This window comes from Narcine bancroftii, chromosome 6 (assembly GCF_036971445.1).
Source record: "Narcine bancroftii isolate sNarBan1 chromosome 6, sNarBan1.hap1, whole genome shotgun sequence".
NCBI classification, from domain to species: domain Eukaryota; kingdom Metazoa; phylum Chordata; class Chondrichthyes; order Torpediniformes; family Narcinidae; genus Narcine; species Narcine bancroftii.
Window position 1 is genome coordinate 33,417,536 of NC_091474.1, and position 19,306 is coordinate 33,436,841.

The following is a 19,306-nucleotide window of genomic DNA, read 5'->3' on the forward strand; positions in this document are numbered from 1 at the left end:
CAACAGGGCAGCATGACTTCTCCATATGGACAGCCTGGGTGACCTACACTCCTTCCAAACTAATGAAGGAGATGCTGGCACTCATGGATGGACACAGGCCCCGTCTGCTTTTTGAGCCACTTTTTCTTGAGTGAATGCCAGAAGTCATCCGTTTGCTGCTTGCAGATGAAGACTTTAATGACCCTCATTGCTTATTAGCTTTCAGTTGGGTGCATATCGGTGCCTCGGCAAAGTCTTTGACCCTGCCCACTTCGAATAGTGCTGCGGCATCAGACTCGACCAGACACAGCGCAGACAGAGGACTTCAGTTTACATCCAGGTGATGGTTCACAATCGCACAGCTGCTGGGCAAACAACTGCATCAGTCAACGGCCTAGCATCCCCAGTTCAATAGCTTTGTGGAACGTTTTCACCATCATATGAACATGGCTCCAATGGCATGTCGTAAGGGACTGGATTGGATAGATGAAGTGCACCGAAGGAAGATCTACCTATGTCCTCTGCAGAATTCGTTTACGGAGCCCCCCTAATGGTCCAAAAGGAATTTCATTCCTGCAGCATGCGGGCAGCAGGAATCCCCAACTTCAGAATTCACAAGCTTAAGGGAGAAGGTGGGTACACTGGTGCCCATCTCGGCCACCTGGCATGGGTCTATGAATTCAAATATTCTGCCTGCCTTTATGTATTCCTGCACAGGGATGCACACAGGATGCCATTGCAATGGCTATATGAAGGTCCTTTAAAGCTGGTACTGAATAACAGCTCCCCGTTTGACAGCAGGCAAGAAACCGTTTCAGTAGATTGCCTTAAGCTGGCACATGTGGACCTAGATCAGGCAGCATACCCCTGGCACAGGGGGCATCCGCCAGCATGTTCTAGTTGTATAAGTGAGACTGCAGTATCATCTCTGAACTCCATTTCTGGGGTGTGTGTGTGTTGTGGGGGGGGGGGGGTATTATGTGGCAAATCACGCCAGTCCATTATCAAACAGGTGTCCATATTTGCGGGCCCCTGCAGGATCAGGAGTTACTGGTGGTCAGGGGTGCAAAGAATTCAGGGAGGCATGTGACTTCAGAGGTCGGGTGACTGTGATAACACACCAACTGTAATTATTTAAACTCCTCCAAAGATTCCATTAAACAGTTCTGTTGGTTTAACACAGATAACTTCTATTGTGCTTTATTCACTGCAGCACTTGCTACAGGGTGGAATTTCTAACAACAGTTCAAACCCAAAGAATTGAGATTCAGTACTTTTTGATGTCAGCAAAAGAAATTGTTTAGCTCAGCAATAAAAATACTTGGACTTGCACTTATTTGATAGCTTTCTGTAATACAAGTCCGGAAACTTAACATCTGATTGGAAGATAGTGAAAGTCCTATTTTTGAAAAGGTAAACACAAAGCCTTTGTTTAGGTTTCACAGCATCTAGCTCTTATTAGTTCCTACTATTTATCAATATTTAAATATTCCTTGCATCAGTGGCTCCTTTTCTTTAAATCTTTTAAGCAATGAAAACAGTCATTGAAGACTTTATTGATGAGATAACTTGGAGGACCAACAAATTTCCTTCCTATTGATTTTAATCCTCCAATTTCCATCTCAAACATCCTTTTCTCCCACTCCAGTCCTGATGAAGGGTTCAGCCTGAAACACTGAGCATTCTTTTTCTCCCACTGATGTAAGTTCCTCCAGTAAATTGTGTTTTTTTGCTCCATCTCAAACATTTTATACTCAAACAAGCTGTGAATCACATAAAAGAAAGGCACGACAGCATTTTAAACAAAACAAATGTTGTTTAAATTTAATAAAACGCAAAAATAAGTAAGAACATCCAAATATGCTTTAATCTGGCACAAAATTCTCAAGATACTTGAATTGACTGACTACTTCCCAATCTGGAACCAACTGCCTGCAATATTCTGTAAGCCTGTTCTGACGTTCAAATGTTTTCACTCTGTTATCTTAATTCTGTGTCCATTTGGTGCTCTTCTTGAAATGGACACTGTCAGAAATAAAACTTCTCACACATGAGTCTCTTTAAAACTGATGACACGACAAGCTTTATTTACAAGTCTGCAGAGTTGGACTCAACTGGCTTCTCACCAGTTAAGCCCCGATACATACAGTGCATTGATTTTTATACCCTTGTTGTTTGCCCTTCCCCTTCTTATTAATACTGTTTTAATTGGTTAGTATTGCAAAAGCATTCTAAGTACAACTGCATTTTTAATTATCACGTTCGTTACATACGCTGCGAACTCTACATACACTAAATTCTGTTTCTCACCCTTCATATCAATCTTTTGTCTCCTGCATGTCTCTCACTATGACCATGAAAAGATATGTTTAAAAAACATATCCAGCTGAACTTTTTGTCCTTGGCTGCTAGTAAGCTCCCTGTCCGTTCTGGCTTCCCTTTTTATGATTAATCATCACATTTTAACTTAAGCCATTTTAACCTAAATTCTCTATCTATAACAATCCACCCCTTTCTCTCTTTAAAATGTGTGTATTATATATATATATATGAATGGGGATTTTAATTCGGGGAAGAGAAACGTCTCATGATAAATTAATTTCGTGCTGAAGTAAAATTCTAACGGGGTCTCCCAGTTCCCCTGGTTGCATAGCCTGTTGGACCATGGAAATCACTAGGCTGCGTAGACAGGGAATAAAACAGGGCAAAACAAGTAGGAGGAATAAAATACCTCCGATGACCCACAACTTCTCATTGGAACAGTACGCTGGTGTATGCAAAACCAGAGTCCATCAGGGCATGGTGGGCCTGAGTCACCCTACCAACTGTCAAGAGGGAAAGGAGTGGTATTAGGAATCTGTATATAATGACCCATAGTATTTCTTCCTCTTTCCACACAAGGGGTATATGGATGTTGGGTGGTATTTTCTGCCCAGCATTTCTCAGGAACTGAGGTATGGGAAATAAAATTACCCTCCTTACTTCCCCAAGTGCGGTCCTGAAACAGGACCACTGTGTCTCTGCATTTCTTACATTTCACTCCTGATAAAGACATAGGCAAACTAAGAAAAATCAAAGAACATAACAATAACATTGTGAATCAAGTCTTTCTGCGAAATCGCAAGGTAAGAGGTTTTTCTCCAGGAACACAAGTCCAATCTGAGTTCGTATCAGGGTCCTGAGGCGCCTCTACAGGTCCCTTAAATCTGGATGCGTGCGTCCACCCCTTCTCTCTTGTTCGTGCTGCAGCCTCTGTAGTTAAGAGAACTTGGTATGGACCTTCCCACTGGGGCTGGAGTTTTTCAGTTTTCCAGGTCTTGATGAGAATCCAGTCTCCTGGTTCCACTTTGTGTAAAGAAAAGTCTAGAGGCGGTGTTTGTGCCAATAGTCCTCTCTTTCGTAAATCTGTAAGAGAGCGTGACAGTGCCTGTAAATAGTTCCTAACAAATATATCCCCTTCCCCCAAGGTGGGACACCCCTCAACTGTACTCCAGAAGGGAAGCCCAAACATCATTTCATAAGGGGACAGCCCTACATCTTTTCGTGGGGGAGTACGAATTCTCAATAAAGCCAGGGGCAGACACTTTATCCAAGGCATTTTAGTTTCCACCATTAATTTTGTCAATTGCATTTTTAGGATTCCATTCATACGTTCAACCCTCCCTGACCTTTGTGGATGCCAAGGGGTATGCAATTTCCAAGAGACCTGCAATGCATTACAAATCAATTGCTGGATTTTTGAACAAAAATGTGGACCCCTGTCTGAGTCTATAGAATCCATTATACCATATCTGGGGATTATCTGCTCTAGGAGGAGGCGAGCTACTGTAGAGGCTGTAGCATTTACTGTTGGGAAGGCTTCCACCCATCGGGTAAAGTGACCTATTACCACCAACAGATACTTCCATCTTTGGACTTGAGGTAACTCTGTGAAGTCGATCTGGATACTTTGAAAAGGGCGTATGGCTAATGGTTGACCTCCCATGGTCCCTGTCCTCATTATCTTCTTATTAATTTTTGTGCATAGGTGACAGTTCTGCACCTCCTGTTGGGCCAAGGTGTAGATTCCCTTACACACATATTCTCGAAGCACTGTGTCACATAAGGCTTGGGTGCCCCAGTGGCTCTGATGATGCAGGTGTTTTAAAATATTGCGAGTTATTTCTTTATTTAGAACCATTCTTCCATCTGGTGTCTTCCATGTTCCATCAGGCAGCTGGCTTGCGCCCAGCTGAGCCATGTCCTTTTCTTCCTTAGCAGTGAAAATGGGAGCCTTCTTTATGCCTTGTCTTATTGGGATTAAGGTCAGCAAACGGACTTCTTGTTGCATGGCTGCCCTTTTGGCTTCTTCATCAGCCAGTCTGTTTCCAATTGCTGTCGGGGTATCTCCCCTCTGATGGCCTGGTATGTAGACCACTGCTATTTCCTGGGGTAATGTCAAGGCTTCTAAAGTCAGAGTAATCATCTGTTCGTGTGCCAATTCCTTTCCTCTTGATGTAATTAGACCACGCTCCTTCCAGATCTTACCAAAGGTATGCACTACCCCGTATGCATATTTGGAATCAGTGTAAATCGTTCCAGTTTTCTCTGCCAGTATTCTGAGGGCTCTCTGCAAGGCATATAGTTCACAGGACTGTGCTGACCAGCTTCCGGGTAGTCTCGTGGATTCTACTACTTTCCAAGTATTTCCTTCTATTATAGCATACCCACTTCTTCTCATTCCGTCAACACATCTGGCGGAGCCGTCAATGTAGAATTCATATCCTTCTCCCAGAGGAGTATCGCAAAGGTCTTCTCGGGTCTTGGTCTGAAGATCCGTCAACTCGACACAGTCGTGCTCCACCTCTCTCTCTGTTTCACTGCCGTATAAAAACTGAGCTGGGTTGCAGCTATTAATCTTTGCAAACTGTAGATCTTCTCCGACCATTAAAATGGTTTCATACTTTAATATGCGAGAATCAGTCAGCCATCGATGGGCAGTTTGTGTTAATAAAACACTCACAGAATGGGAGGTGTACACAGTCATCTTTCCTCCAAAAGTAAGTTTACGTGCTTCCTCTACCAACAGAGCAGCAGCCGCTACTCCCTGGATACACATCGGCCATCCGCGAGACACTGGGTCCATCATTTTGGAAAGGAAAGCCACTGGGTGTCGCTGACCGCCTTTTTCCTGTGTTAAAACTCCCACAGCTGTTCCTTGGTTATGAGTGACAAATAGCTGGAAGGGCTGTTTTAAAGAGGGCAGAGTGAGTACCGGGGCTCGTGTCAGGCGATGCTTCAAGTCCTCAAACCATCCCTCCTCCTCCTGGGTCCATTTCAATGGATATTCATTTTCATTTGTCAGCTTTTCATACATAAACTTCACCAACGCTGAGTAGTCCTCTATCCATAACCTACAGTAACCTAAGAGTCCCAGGAATTGTCTTATTTCCTTCTTATTACGGGGTAACGGCATTCTAGTGATTCCCGCAATCCGTTCAGGGGTAATCCGTTTCTGTCCTTTACTTATCTGGTGTCCCAGATATACCACAGTTCTCTCAACGAACTGTAACTTGTTCCTGGACACCCGTAGACCCTTTTTCCCCAGATAATTCAAGAGTCTAATTGTATCTCCCCTCATTTCTTGTTCCTTGGGTCCTGATAATAGTAAATCGTCCACATACTGCATTAGTTGGGAATCATCAGATTGTGGATAGTCCGCCAGGATTTGTTCTAGCATTTGTCCAAACAGGTTCGGAGATTCAGTGAACCCTTGGGGCAATACAGTCCACCGAAGCTGTCTCCGTCTACCTGTCCATGGATTTTCCCATTCAAACGCGAACATATCTCTACTTTCCTCTTCTAATGGACACGTCCAGAAGGCATCCTTCAAGTCGATAACACTAAACCACTCATGGTCTGGGGGAATCCGACTCATAATAGTATAGGGATTAGGCACCACTGGGTGGCGGGTCTGAACAATAGCATTCAAACTTCTTAGATCCTGAACTAGGCGATAGGATCCATCTGACTTTTTCACTGGGAGTATAGGGTTGTTATAAGGTGACATGCATTCTTCTAATAGTCCGTCTCGTATTAGAGTCTCAATTACCGGCTGTAGCCCTTTTCTCCCTTCCAAAGAAATAGGATACTGACGTTTCCTTACCGGCTGATGACCTGGTATTAATGTGACATGTAAAGGTGGGATGTCCAGACCTCCTCGATTTCCCTCCTTATACCAGACTCTCTCGTCAATCTGCCGTTCATCCTCTTCCTTTAGAGCACAGAGGTGGACTCGCACTTCTCTGTCCACAGGGAGAGCACCCAAACCTAGGAGAGCCTGTAAGTCCCTTCCTAGGAGGTTAAATCCAGCCGATGGTAACAACAAGAGGTCTTGTACCCCTTCTCTTTCTTCCAGTTTCACTGTTACTTGGGGAATTATTGATACCATTCTGGGAGCACCTTCTATCCCAGAAATTTTCAAATTACTTTTTACAGGTTCAGTCCCGATTGGCACAGTTATTACACTACTTCGTTCCGCTCCTGTGTCCACCATAAACACTACCTCTTCTCCCTTGGGAGAACTCCCCTAGTTTTACCAGGGGTTCCCTCTTATACTTGGTCCCCAACATTTGGAACCCCTGACACCCCTAATCTTCTTCCATAAGTTCGAGGGCACGCAATTCCCTCTTGTATCGGGGGCATTCCCTCTTAAAGTGTCCTTCCTCATTGCAGTAATAGCACTTAACGAACCTCCGGGGTCTTCCCTCTCTTGGATATCTTAGATTGTTTAGAGGAAGGTTTTGTTTTCTTCCCCTCTGGATTCGGCATTCATCTGTCGGATAGTCTGTACCATAACCTTTGTCGCCCTCTTTTGATCTTCTTCTTCTCTCTGCACATATACTTTTTGCGCCTTTTTTAACAGGTCGCTTAGGGGTTTTTCGCTCCAGTCCTCCTCCTTTTCTAGTTTCTTTCTAATGTCCTGCTATGATTTGGAAACAAATTCAATTCGAATAAGCTGTTCACCCATTGGTGTACTAGGGTCCACGCCCGCATACTGTTGGACATTCTTTCTCACCCTCTCCAAGAAATCAGTAGGGAACTCGTCTTTCCCCTGGTGGTTCCCAAATGCCTTGGTGAAATTGTGACCCTTTGGCACAGCCTCCCCTATCCCTTTAATTGTCCACTCTCTATATTGTCTCATACTTGCCAATCCCTCGGGTGTTCGTTTGTCCCACCTGGGTTCATTTAAGGGATATTTTTGTTCATGGGGTCTGGGGTCCCCAGGTTGTTCATATTCCCACATGAGGAGGGCAGCCCGTCGAATCATCTGCCTCTGCTGGGGTGAGAATAATGTTCCCATTATTGCCTGCATCTCTTCCCACGTATATGTGTTTGGTCCCAGGAATTGGTCGAGCTGTTCGGCCAGTCCTATAGGATCTTCCAATAACTTTTTCATTTCTTTCTTAAATCCCCGCACCTCTGTACTAGTTAGGGGAACATTCACATATCCCGTTCCCCCTCCCGGTCCTCCCATAGGAACTTCCCTCAGGGGATTTAGGCTTATTGAAAACTTTGATGGTCCTGGACCAGTCTGGGATCTTGTCCAGGGTCAGTTTACCGGTGGAAGTTTAGGGTTCGACTCCCTTAATTCATTCTTTTTTTCCCGGCCCCTTTCGGGGCAATCAGATTCATCACCTTTCCCCTCCGGTAAAGAGCTTTCCTCGGGCGCAGTAGGCACCGGGGGAATATAAGGAGGGGGAAGGTTGTCCAGAGGTTCCCACTTCTTTTCTCCCGCTACCCTCAATTTAAAACATTTTGTTAAGGATCCTGGCCAGGGAACCCAACAAAATGCATATGCTGACTCTTCTTGATTCACCTTTGGTCTCGAATTTACATATATGTTTAATGCTTGTCTAACCCAATCCTCATCAGATCCAAATTTCGGCCACCAGACCGAGGAACCTTTAATAGGTTGTTTCGACCAAAGGAGACAATATTGAACCATCTTTTTCTTGTTTTTGTCTCGATATCTTTTACTATCCCAATTTTCAAACATTCTCCCCAAAGGGCTGTCAAGGGGAACTCCCAGGAATTGTCCTGAATTATCAGACGAGCCCTTAGATTTTGATCCTCCCATTTTCCCACCTAGATCCGTTTATCGTTGCTGAGGACCCTCTCGTTCTGGACCCTACTCCCTTCTTCTCAGACGCCTCGTCGGAGGTACTGTCCCTCCTTCGGTTACCGCTGAGGTTTCCCTGGGGTCGACCCCTCTCTTCTCGGCACTTCGTCGGAGGTGCTGTCCCTCCTTCGGTTACCGCCGAGGTTTCCCTGGGGTCTATCCTAGAGTCCCACGACAGGGTCCTCACGCCACGACAAAAGCTCTATACCTGATCTATTACGTTAGGTTTTTTTTTTATCCAAACAGGTGTATCCCGTTACACCTGTTACCCAATCCCCACACCACAATCGTAAGTCGTCACTTACCGGTGTCTTCTCGGGGATTGAACCGTCACCCTTCTCCTCTCCGTCTTGTCGTGTCACCTTGTCCGGATACCACTCGCTCAAGCCGCCCGAAGCGACGAGCAAGGGACTAGGAGCCGCTGAACTCAGCGGGGTGCACCACCTCCGATGTCCCTCTTCTCGCCTCCCCTCACGGCTGGAGTGTAGATCCCGGACGAGCCCCCATTTGTCAGAAATAAAACTTCTCACACATGAGTCTCTTTAAAACTGATGACACGACAAGCTTTATTTACAAGTCTGCAGAGTTGGACTCAACTGGCTTCTCACCAGTTAAGCCCCGATACATACAGTGCATTGATTTTTATACCCTTGTTGTTTGCCCTTCCCCTTCTTATTAATACTGTTTTAATTGGTTAGTATTGCAAAAGCATTCTAAGTACAACTGCATTTTTAATTATCACGTTCGTTACATACGCTGCGAACTCTACATACACTAAATTCTGTTTCTCACCCTTCATATCAATCTTTTGTCTCCTGCATGTCTCTCACTATGACCATGAAAAGATATGTTTAAAAAACATATCCAGCTGAACTTTTTGTCCTTGGCTGCTAGTAAGCTCCCTGTCCGTTCTGGCTTCCCTTTTTATGATTAATCATCACATTTTAACTTAAGCCATTTTAACCTAAATTCTCTATCTATAACAGACACTGTTCCATTAGGTTGGAAAACCATCTGCCATTGTGACCTTGAGTGGTGAGTGTCAGGTCACCATCTTCTGCCATGTTTGGTGTTGGTCTGTTGTGGATTTCATCCTCACCAAAACTTCAACTCAGTGTGATGGTGGATTCCTGGTGTCTCTATCCTGTTGGTACACTTGCCTTCATCTGATTGTTTGCATCTGTCTTCTTACACCATTGTGCTCTTCTGGTTCCAGTAGCCTTTCTCTGATGGGTATGCATTTCTCCTTCTTCGCATACTTCTCTTCACATGACTGTGGAAAAACTTGGATGCTGAAGTGGAAGACTTTGAAGATTTATCCTTCTACAGCAATTCCTTGGCAAACTGTCTGATGTTCTCTATCCTTCCATCCCAATGTGGAAAATAAACAAACTCAACAATCTGTTGTGAACTGTGAACATTTCACCTCAAGGATGCTACATTTGAAATGGTGATTGACTCTCAGTGGTAAGGTCCCCTCTAAGACATCTTCACCAAAATCATTTAAAAATGATTGACCATTCTCTCATCTGTGTGAAACATGACTGACCTTTGCCCAGAGTCGGCCTGGGACAAGATGAGAGGAAATCCCTTCCTTTGATTCATTTCTTTCTGAACATCTGAAGGTTTCGCCTCATCCCTGATCTCTCCCTTCATTCCTAGCAAATGGATTCTTCCTCTCACTCTGCGGAAGCATCCATTCTCAGAAGAGAACAGCTATCATGTTCTTGAACTTCCCTGCACTAATCTTACCATAACACCTCACCAAGACCATCATACATCTGTCTGCACTATTGATTCAGCACATTTTTTAAAAAAAAATCCATGATTTATTTATTTGTTCTCTTCCTTTCATTTTTTTTGTTCTTTTGTGTTGTGTACTTTTTGTACCCAGGCAGCTGCAGCAAGTCAGATTTCATTGCACTTCTTATATAACAATACATTTCATTCATTTGGAACACATTTGTTCCTATGGTTCCTTTATTGCTTGGGAACAATCATCCTTTTACCTCTGGAGTGATCATCAGTTTTAAGCCTTGACTCTGTTCCTCCACCAAGGCTGCCAAGCCGACTGAGTATTTCTAGCATTTCCTTCTTTTCCCAGATTTCCTGCGCCAACATTTTTGTTTTGCTTGGATATTCATGAAACTTTTGTCAGTTTTGAACAAAGCATCAGCTTTCCGGCTGCCAGTTGGAGCGAATGGGTTCTGTCAACTGGAGCTTGAGAGGAGAGCTCACTGTTAAGGTGTTTCAATGGTATAGGAGAACAAGATAATTTGTGTTGCAGTTAATACCTTAAGAAGATTAAGCACAAGATCACTACTTCCACTGATTAAAACAGGAAAAGGGATAGCTTGACAAAGTACAGAATCTGAGAGCCTTGATGATCAATTGCAGGGAGAAGCAACAGAAGTTGAATGAAGAATAGCTAAAGTCAAAATCCTCCTTCAAAGAACACCTGTTTATCTGGGGTCTGGATGCAGATGCAGGTAAAGACAAGGCAATTAATGCTATATGGAATCTGACAGATGTTGCAGGACTACAAAGCTTCTGAGATTCATTAGCTGTCTAAGGAAGCTGCTGGCCAATCTGAATAAGAAGTAGGAGAAACTCAGTAAGAAGGGGATTAAAGATGATGGTTGAGATCTCCAGAGCAAGCAGTCAAACAAATTACCATATATACTCATGCAATCGTTGAAATTTTTTTGGACTACTTTTTTGGATCAAAAATGGATGTGTCAATTTTTACATGGGCCAAACTTTTGACTTCAATAAGTACCTGCTCAGATTGGCGAGACTGGTTGGTAAGTCCACAGTCGGGGCATGGGGAGCTCGGATGGGCAGGAAGTTCAGGGCATCGAGGATTTGGAAGGGGTGGACGGCCATGGCAAGGATCCACACTCAGGAGCTCAGATGGGTGGGTGGCAGGAGCATCGGTAGTTCAGATTGGCAGGTGGCTGGGGTGAGGATCCATGGTTAGGGCCTAAAATAAGGGGTTGATTTTTACATTGGTCATATAAAACACCCAATATTTGGGCCAATAAGGCAGGGGAGTCAACTATTACACAGTGTTGTTGATTACATGAATATATACAGTAATTTTACCCTTGGATCATCTGCCATATATTTTTTCATTGCATTCATTGTAATCTAGAAGCATTCTCGATTCTCAAGAAGTTAGAGGGAAGTTGTGGAATTCATGGCCATATACAGATGTGGAGGTCCGATGAGTGGGGGTGAGGTGGAGTTTAAGGAGGAGATTTATAGGTATCTAATTAGTCAGGGTATCAAGGGATATGGGGAAAAGGCCGGAAGATGGAAATAGATGCACGTGGTGGAGCAGACTCGATGGGCTGAATGGCCTACTTCTGTTCCTTTATCTTGTGATCTTGTGACTAGAAAGGCACTATTCAATTAAAGGAGATAGAAAAGAGAAAATAAAAATACAATTTAACTGACACATATCATTGGGAAATAGAAGGAATAATTTTAAGAGCGTGCTTGCAGAACATTTGGAAGCTGAGTGAACAAGGCTTTATGGAAGGGAAATCTAGCTTGACTAAGGGTGAGCATTTTAAGGATGTTATAAATAGAGTTGGATAAAGGAGAATCTTCATATATTTTGATTTTCAGAATGCATTAAAGAACATAACTATATGAAAGGTTGAAACCGAAGGTTAAGAGTTCATGAATTTGAGTATAATACACTGACATGCATAAAGAAGAACCTAACTAATTAACAGTAACCAATGAGAGGCTTGAGGGATGAGGAGGAGGAGCCTCTCCTCCCAGAGTCACGGACTTTTGGAATCCTTCATTTAAAAAAATATATATAAATGGTAAATAGTTGAGTAAATTCATGGTGAAGATTAACAAAGTAATCAAGAGGACAAAAGAGATTGTAGATGACAGATTCTAAAGCTAAAAAGCAAACTGTTGGAGAAACTCAATGAGTCAACTTGAATCTGTGAAGGCAAAGAAATGGTTGTCATTTTAGCTCTGGACAAGGAATATGTGGAGAGAAGGGACAGTCTTATTAATCCTAGATTAGAACATAGGTTGCTGCCGCCGCCGGAGGCCTGAGGTCCTGTTGCTGCCGCCGCCGGAGGCCCGAGGTCCTTTTGCTGCCGCTGCCGGAGGCCCGAGGTCCTGCTGCCGCCCGGGAGGCCCGAGGTCTCTTTTCTTTCTGATCCTCAACCAATGCTCCATCCACTTTACTCGGCCGCGGCAGGAGTAAACGCACGCAGGCCAATTCCAGGGCGCACCACTCCATAACTGGGGACAGCGGTCGTAGATCTCCAAAAATGGTTCAACCTAAAAGGGGAGGCAGGCCTCTTCAGCCTGGTTAAGCAACCTGCCTAGGAGAAGGTCACTCCGATATAAAACCTATGACCCAAGGACCTCGCTGCCACGTTCCAGCTTGCTTGGCCATGGCACACGAACCATGGGTGTAAAGGGTGGGGCCAGTACTGCGCACACTGCACTCCACCTAAAACCTCCTTTGCGCAGGCCTGAGGACAGGTCCACGTCCTCCCCCTCAAAAGATGCACACAAACTCAAGCTAGTATGTTGGAACATCAGAACCATGCTAGACAAGGCTGACAGCCACCGACCTGAACGTCGGTCTGCCCTCATCGCACATGAACTCCTCAGACTCGACATCGCTCTCAGCAAAGTCCGCCTTGCAGATGTAGGCAGCCTCCAAGAACACGGCGCGGGCTACACACTCTACTGGTCTGGCAAGCCTCAGGCTGAACGACGCCTATCTGGTGTTGGCTTCATGGTCAAGAACTCCATTGCCTCCAAACTCGAAAACCTTCCGACACACCACTCTGACCGGATCATGTCCATGCGACTCCCCCTTCAAAACAAGCGACGCATCACTCTCATCAGTCTCTATGCTCCAACCCTTCAGGCGGAACCAGCAGAAAAGGACAAGTTCTACACTGATCTATGCAACCTCATCCAACACACCCCTACAGCCGACAAGGTTGTCATCCTTGGCGACTTCAATGCTCGTGTCAGCAAAGACTCAGAAACCTGGCCAGGAATCCTTGGCAAGCATGGTGTCGGCAAGTGCAATAACAACGGGCGCCTCCTGCTGGAACTCTGCGCAGAACAGCGGCTTGTTGTTACTAATACCCTTTTCCAGCAGAAAGACAGCCTGAAGACTACCTGGATGCATCCCCGATCCAAACACTGGCACCTCCTGGACTACGTTCTAGTGCGAGGAAGAGACAAATGAGATGTGCTACACACCAGGATCATGCCCAGCGCAGAATGCCACACTGACCACCAGCTTGTTCGCTGCAAGCTCAACCTTCACTTCAAGCCAAAGTTCAAGAACTGTGGAGCCCCCAGAAAGAGGTTCAATGTTGTAAACTTGCAGTCAGATGTAGTGAGAGGAAATTACCAGGCAAACCTCCAAGCAAAGCTGCCTCACAGACCCTCTGGGATCAGCTGAAAACAGACATACTGCAATCCACTGAAGAAGTTCTGGGCTTCTCTTCCAGGAACAAACAAGGACTAGTTTGGTGAAAGCAATCAGGAAATCCAGGAGCTGCTGGCAAAGAAGTGATCTGCCCACCAGGCTCACCTTGCAAAGCCTTCCTAGCCAGAGAAAAAATGAGCCTTCCGTCTCGCATGCAGCCACCTTCAGCGCAAACTCCAGGAGATCCAAAATGAGTGGTGGACTAGCCTCGCCAAACGAACCCAGCTTAGCGCAGACATTGGCGACTTCATGGGTTTTTATGAGACACTAAAGGCTGTGTACGGCCCCTCACCCCAAGTCCAAAGCCCTCTGCACAGCTCAGATGGTGAAGTCCTCCTCAGCGACAAGATCTCCATCCTCAACCAATGGTCAGAACACTTCCAATCTCTTTTCAGTGCCAACCGCTCAGTCCAAAAATCCACCCTGCTCCAGCTCACTTAACAACCCTTGAGGCTAGAGCTGGCTGAGGTCCTTACCTGGGAAGAGACATATAAGGCCATTGAACAACTGAAAAGTGGCAAAGCAGCAGGAATGGATGGAATCCCCCCCCCCCCACCGCCCCCAGAGGTCTGGAAGGCTGGCAGCAAAGCTCTGCATGCCAAACTGCATGAGTTTTCATGCTCTGCTGGGACCAAGGAAAGCTGCCTCAGGACCTTCGTGATGCCGTCATCATCACCCTGTAGAAAAACAAAGGTGAGAAATCAGACTGCTCAAACTACAGGGGAATCACGCTACTCTCCATTGCAGGCAAAATCTTCACTAGGATTCTCCTTAATAGACTAATACCTAGTGTCGCCGAAAATGTCCTCCCAGAATCACAGTGTGGCTTTCGCGCAAACAGAGGAACTACTGACATGGTCTTTGCCCTCAGACAGCTCCAAGAAAAGTGCAGAGAACAAAACAAAGGACTCTACATCACCTTTGTTGATCTCACCAAAGCCTTCGACACCGTGAGCAGGAAAGGACTTTGGCAAATACTAGAGCGCCACGGATGCCCCCCCAAGTTCCTCAACATGATTATCCAACTGCACGAAAACCAACAAGGTCGGGTCAAATACAGCAATGAGCTCTCTGAACCCTTCTCCATTGACAATGGCGTGAAGCACCAACCCTCTTTACTATCTTCTCCTGCATGATGCTGAAACAAGCCATGAAAGACCTCAACAATGAAGACGCTGTTTATATCCAGTACCGCACGGATGGCAGTCTCTTCAATCTGAGGCGCCTGCAAGCTCACACCAAGACACAAGAACAACTTGTCCGTGAACTACTCTTTGCAGACAATGCCGCTTTAGTTGCCCATTCAGAGCCAGCTCTTCAGCGCTTGACGTCCTGCTTTGTGGAAACTGCCAAAATGTTTGGCCTGGAAGTCAGCCTGAAGAAAACTGAGGTCCTCCATCAGCCAGCTCCCCACCATGACCACCAGCCCCCCCACATCTCCATCAGGCACACAGAACTCAAAACGGTCAACCAGTTTACCTACCTCGGCTGCACCATTTCACCTGATGCAAGGATCGACAACGAGATAGACAACAGACTCGCCAAGGCAAATAGCGCCTTTGGAAGACTGCACAAAAGAGTCTGGAAAAACAATCACCTGATAAAACACACAAAGATCAGCGTGTACAGAGCCGTTGTCATACCCACGCTCCTGTTCGGCTCTGAATCATGGGTCTTCTACCGGCATCATCTACGGCTCTTAGAACGCTTCCATCAGTGCTGCCTTTGCTCCATCCTCAACATTCATTGGAATGACTTCATCACCAACATCAAAGTACTCGAGCTGGCAGAATCCACAAGCATCGAATCCATTCTGCTGAAGACCCAACTGCGCTGGGTGGGTCACGTCTCCAGAATGGAGGACCATTGCCTTCCCAAGATTGTTTTATATGGCGAGCTCTCCACTGGCCACTGAGGCAGAGGTGCACCAAAGAGGAGGTACAAGGACTGCTTAAAGAAATCGCTTGGTGCCTGCCACATTGACCACTGCCAGTGGGCTGATATCGCCTCCAACCGTGCATCTTGGTGCCTCACAGTTCGGCGGGCAGCAACCTCCTTTGAAGAAGACCGCAGAGCCCACCTCACTGACAAAAGACAAAGGAGGAAAAACCCAACACCCAACTCCAACCAACCAACTTTCCCCTGCAACCGCTGCAACCGTGCCTGCCTGTCCCGCATCGGACTTGTCAGTCACCAACGAGCCTGCAGCAGACGTGGACTTACCCCTCTATAAATCTTCATCCGCGAAGCCAAGCCATAGAAGAAGAAGGAAGAAGAAAAGAGATCAGTCAGTACCTTGTAAAATAGTGAACACACAATTAAAAGCACAAGCGATCTATCCTGTCCCTGTTTTCAATATTTTTTTATGTTAAAATCAGATAAGCCTGCAATATGTGGATTGTAGATATAGATATTTCTTGATCTGTTTGGTTTAGCTCCTTGCTAACTCAGCTCACTGTGAGCTGTGTCTCTGTTCTCCCTCTCCAATATAATTTTCTCCAAGTCTTCAAGTGTAATCACCATAGCCTGAAGAAATCTTATTATATTAGGAACAAAAGAGAGCTGAACATGGACAAAGTAATTTATTTAATAATCTGAAAATGAGCTGGTTAATGACAAATAGCCAGAACCATCATTCATCACTTCTGATTGTTTATATTTAAATGCTTACAGCCTGTGCCATGCTGTATGCCTAAATTAAAAAAAATTAAATTTTAAATTTTTTAAAAATTTTGATTTAAAATTACAATTAAAAAAATTAAAATTTAAAATAAAAAAAACTTTGAATTTATTATAACAGTTATTTTTAAAGTAACCTAGTCATTTTCCTTACTACAGTACGTTTCTCCATAACTGAAAAGCTTGGGACTGGACGGTTTTCGGTTGTTGAATTTTTTTGGTTAACAGAACAAAACTGAAATCACCCAAAAACATCCCAGTAGCAACTGCTGCCGCCGATTCCCAACACCTCCTCATCGCCACCGCCATTCCCTGACACCTCCCCACCACCGTTATTGATCCCCACCAGTGTTTCCGGACCCTAGCACCTCCCCACTGCCACCCCCAAACCCCAAAACCTCCCCACCACCATTGTCAATCCTTGACACCTCCCCACCGCTGCTGTCAATCCCTGACACTTCGCCACCACTATTGCTGATCTCCGGTATCTCCCACCACCGTCACCAGTTTCCGGCATCTCCCACCACCGTCGCCAGAGTCCGGCATCTCCCACCACTGTCACTAGTCTCCGGCACCTCCCCACCACCATTGCTGATCTCTGACACATCCCAACGCAGGTTCCCAACGCCTCCCCACTGCTGTTGACGGTCCCGGACACTTCCCCACTGCCACCACCGATTCCTGATGCTTTTCCACTTTTGCCGCTGTTCCCAACAACTCCCTACTGAGGTCCCTGCTCCTGCCCGAGAGCTCGAGGTCCACACTCCTGCCCAGGAGGCTGCTCCTCTTGGTGACTCCAGGACAAATATAGTGGATAGTAAGGAAGAAATGTAAAGAGAGAGGAGAGAGAGTTACCTGAAACGAGGACAAGCAGCATTCTAATTTCTCCCATATGTTGCCTGACCTGTTGACTCCCTCCAGTCGCTGACTGATAGCTTGAGATTCCAGCCTGCTTCTCTGAGCCAACATTCAGCATCTGTCTTCCCGGTTAGTTCTGAGCTCTGTTGCTACCAAACTGACACCAACAGAGCATTAGACCCCACATGGGCAGGTCGGGTGATACATTTCTTTCAACTTGCGATGTTATGTCAAGACCGAATAAAAGTTCAGTTAATAGAACTTTTCGATTAACGGAATTTAACATATGGGAAAATGCACTCTATATGACTTCAGTTCCCTGATGTTAGTCAATCACTACACATTATAAACAAGACATTCTACTCACCGCTGTCTATTGAAAGTTTGTTTATACTATGTGCAAATATGTTTTATTTCTCCTGAAGGAACACTTACATTTTTCTGCAGAAAAGATTACACATGGGATCCATCTAGCTTGAGAAAACTAAATTGAATATGGCATGTTTGTGTTGTTTATTTTCATCATGTGTTCTTTCAGGCAAGACACTTAATAATTGAATGTGGTTTTAAATGATTGATTGAGGTCATTTCTCCCTAAATTACTTCTAGCTATGATAAAGGAGTCAAACCCCAGATCAAAGGGAAAGAAAGTTAGCTGAGTCTATCAATCTAACAATACGATTTTCATAAAATTACAGAATTGAATATAAATCAGGGTATTCGTCACAGCCTGTTACTGTTATGCTACATATTTATATTCTTTTACAATGTGTATCATTCTGATCTGTGCAGGAGATATATTCTGGTCAACCTGCATTTATGTACTCAACCATTGGATTGGAAAATATTAAAATAAGATAACTTGTTTATCATTTTCTCCATTTCAGATAAAGGTTTGTTTATTATGATGATCTCATTTTGAAATATCCTAGAGCATTTGCAGTGTCCTCTTCAAACTAATCTTTGTTTCATTCCCAGCATCAAGACTGTACAGGAGCAATTTGTTTGGGCCACATTGTGCCTTTGGTATGCCTACGGGAACTTCGTTAAAGTTCTGCAATGTCCTATCGTTATCAGCACTGACAAGAAGTTCACAATAAGTTATTTCTAAATATATATATTTTTATATTGTAACTAAATAATCACAGTACTCTGTGCTGAAAATCCTTTCCAGAATCTATTTTGATAACAGTTATCAAATATCAGGAAAAATTGCACCTTTTTTTCCAGGCTATTGCAATTCTGAAGGTGAAGCTGAAGGACATGATTGTACAGAAATGAACCTTGCAATGGAAAAAAAAGTGTTACATTTTTCATATATTTGAATGCAATGTATTGGCCCAGAAATATCTGCCGTCTGTGAGCCATGTTAATGTTAAAATGTTTTGACAGCCCATTGTGCAACAGCTTTGCTTTAGCAACTGTCAAAATTGTCAATTGATTCTAATGTTTGAAATCAATTCAATTAATTACATCAAATAACATCAGAAATCATTAAAAAAAGGTAAAATAAACAAAACATTGGAAAAAAAATTAGGAACAATGAGGCCTGAATATAAACAATGAATAATAGGACCTCAGCAATACTGAGGGATTGAAGACTTTGGTGTATATATTTAAGTATCTCTGAAGGCATTTTGATAAGGAGAATGTAGATGGAATTGCTTATCCTAATTAGTCCTCTCAAAAATGCATCACCTCATATCTTACTAAATTAAAATACACCTGTCAATGCGTGACCCATTTCAACAAAGGCTGAATCCTAACCCACTTTCTGAAAATACCTTCTGAAAAATGAAGTTATTCCTTAGAATTGCATTCAGCCATAGATTCGGGCTGGGTTGCATCCAAATATAAATAATCAGAAGATAATGCAGCCAATTCCTTTATTTAAATCTAGGTTTTTGTCATGACAAACATTGTATAAGCTTGGGTTTAATTGAATATGTACTTCAGTGCATCTCAACCTTTTTCTTTCCACTCACATACCACTTTAAGTATTCCCCATGCCATAGGTGCTCTGTGAATAGTAAGGGATTGCTTAAGGTGGTATATGGGTGGAAAGAAAAAGTTTGAAAACCACTGTTTTAATCATAACTAATTGACTCGCTATGTGGACAGTTTCCTAACTCCAAAGG

The 19,306-nt window shown here is 44.3% G+C and overlaps 1 long non-coding RNA gene across 1 annotated transcript; it reads left to right on the forward strand.

Annotated features, from left to right (window-relative positions):
- The first annotated feature begins 1,207 nt into the window (after positions 1-1,207).
- Positions 1,208-18,233, forward strand: LOC138737486 (uncharacterized). Its single transcript, XR_011340966.1, has 3 exons — positions 1,208-1,392; positions 10,538-10,629; positions 18,147-18,233. It is a non-coding gene; the product is annotated as an uncharacterized lncRNA (long non-coding RNA).
- The last annotated feature ends 1,073 nt before the right edge of the window (positions 18,234-19,306 follow it).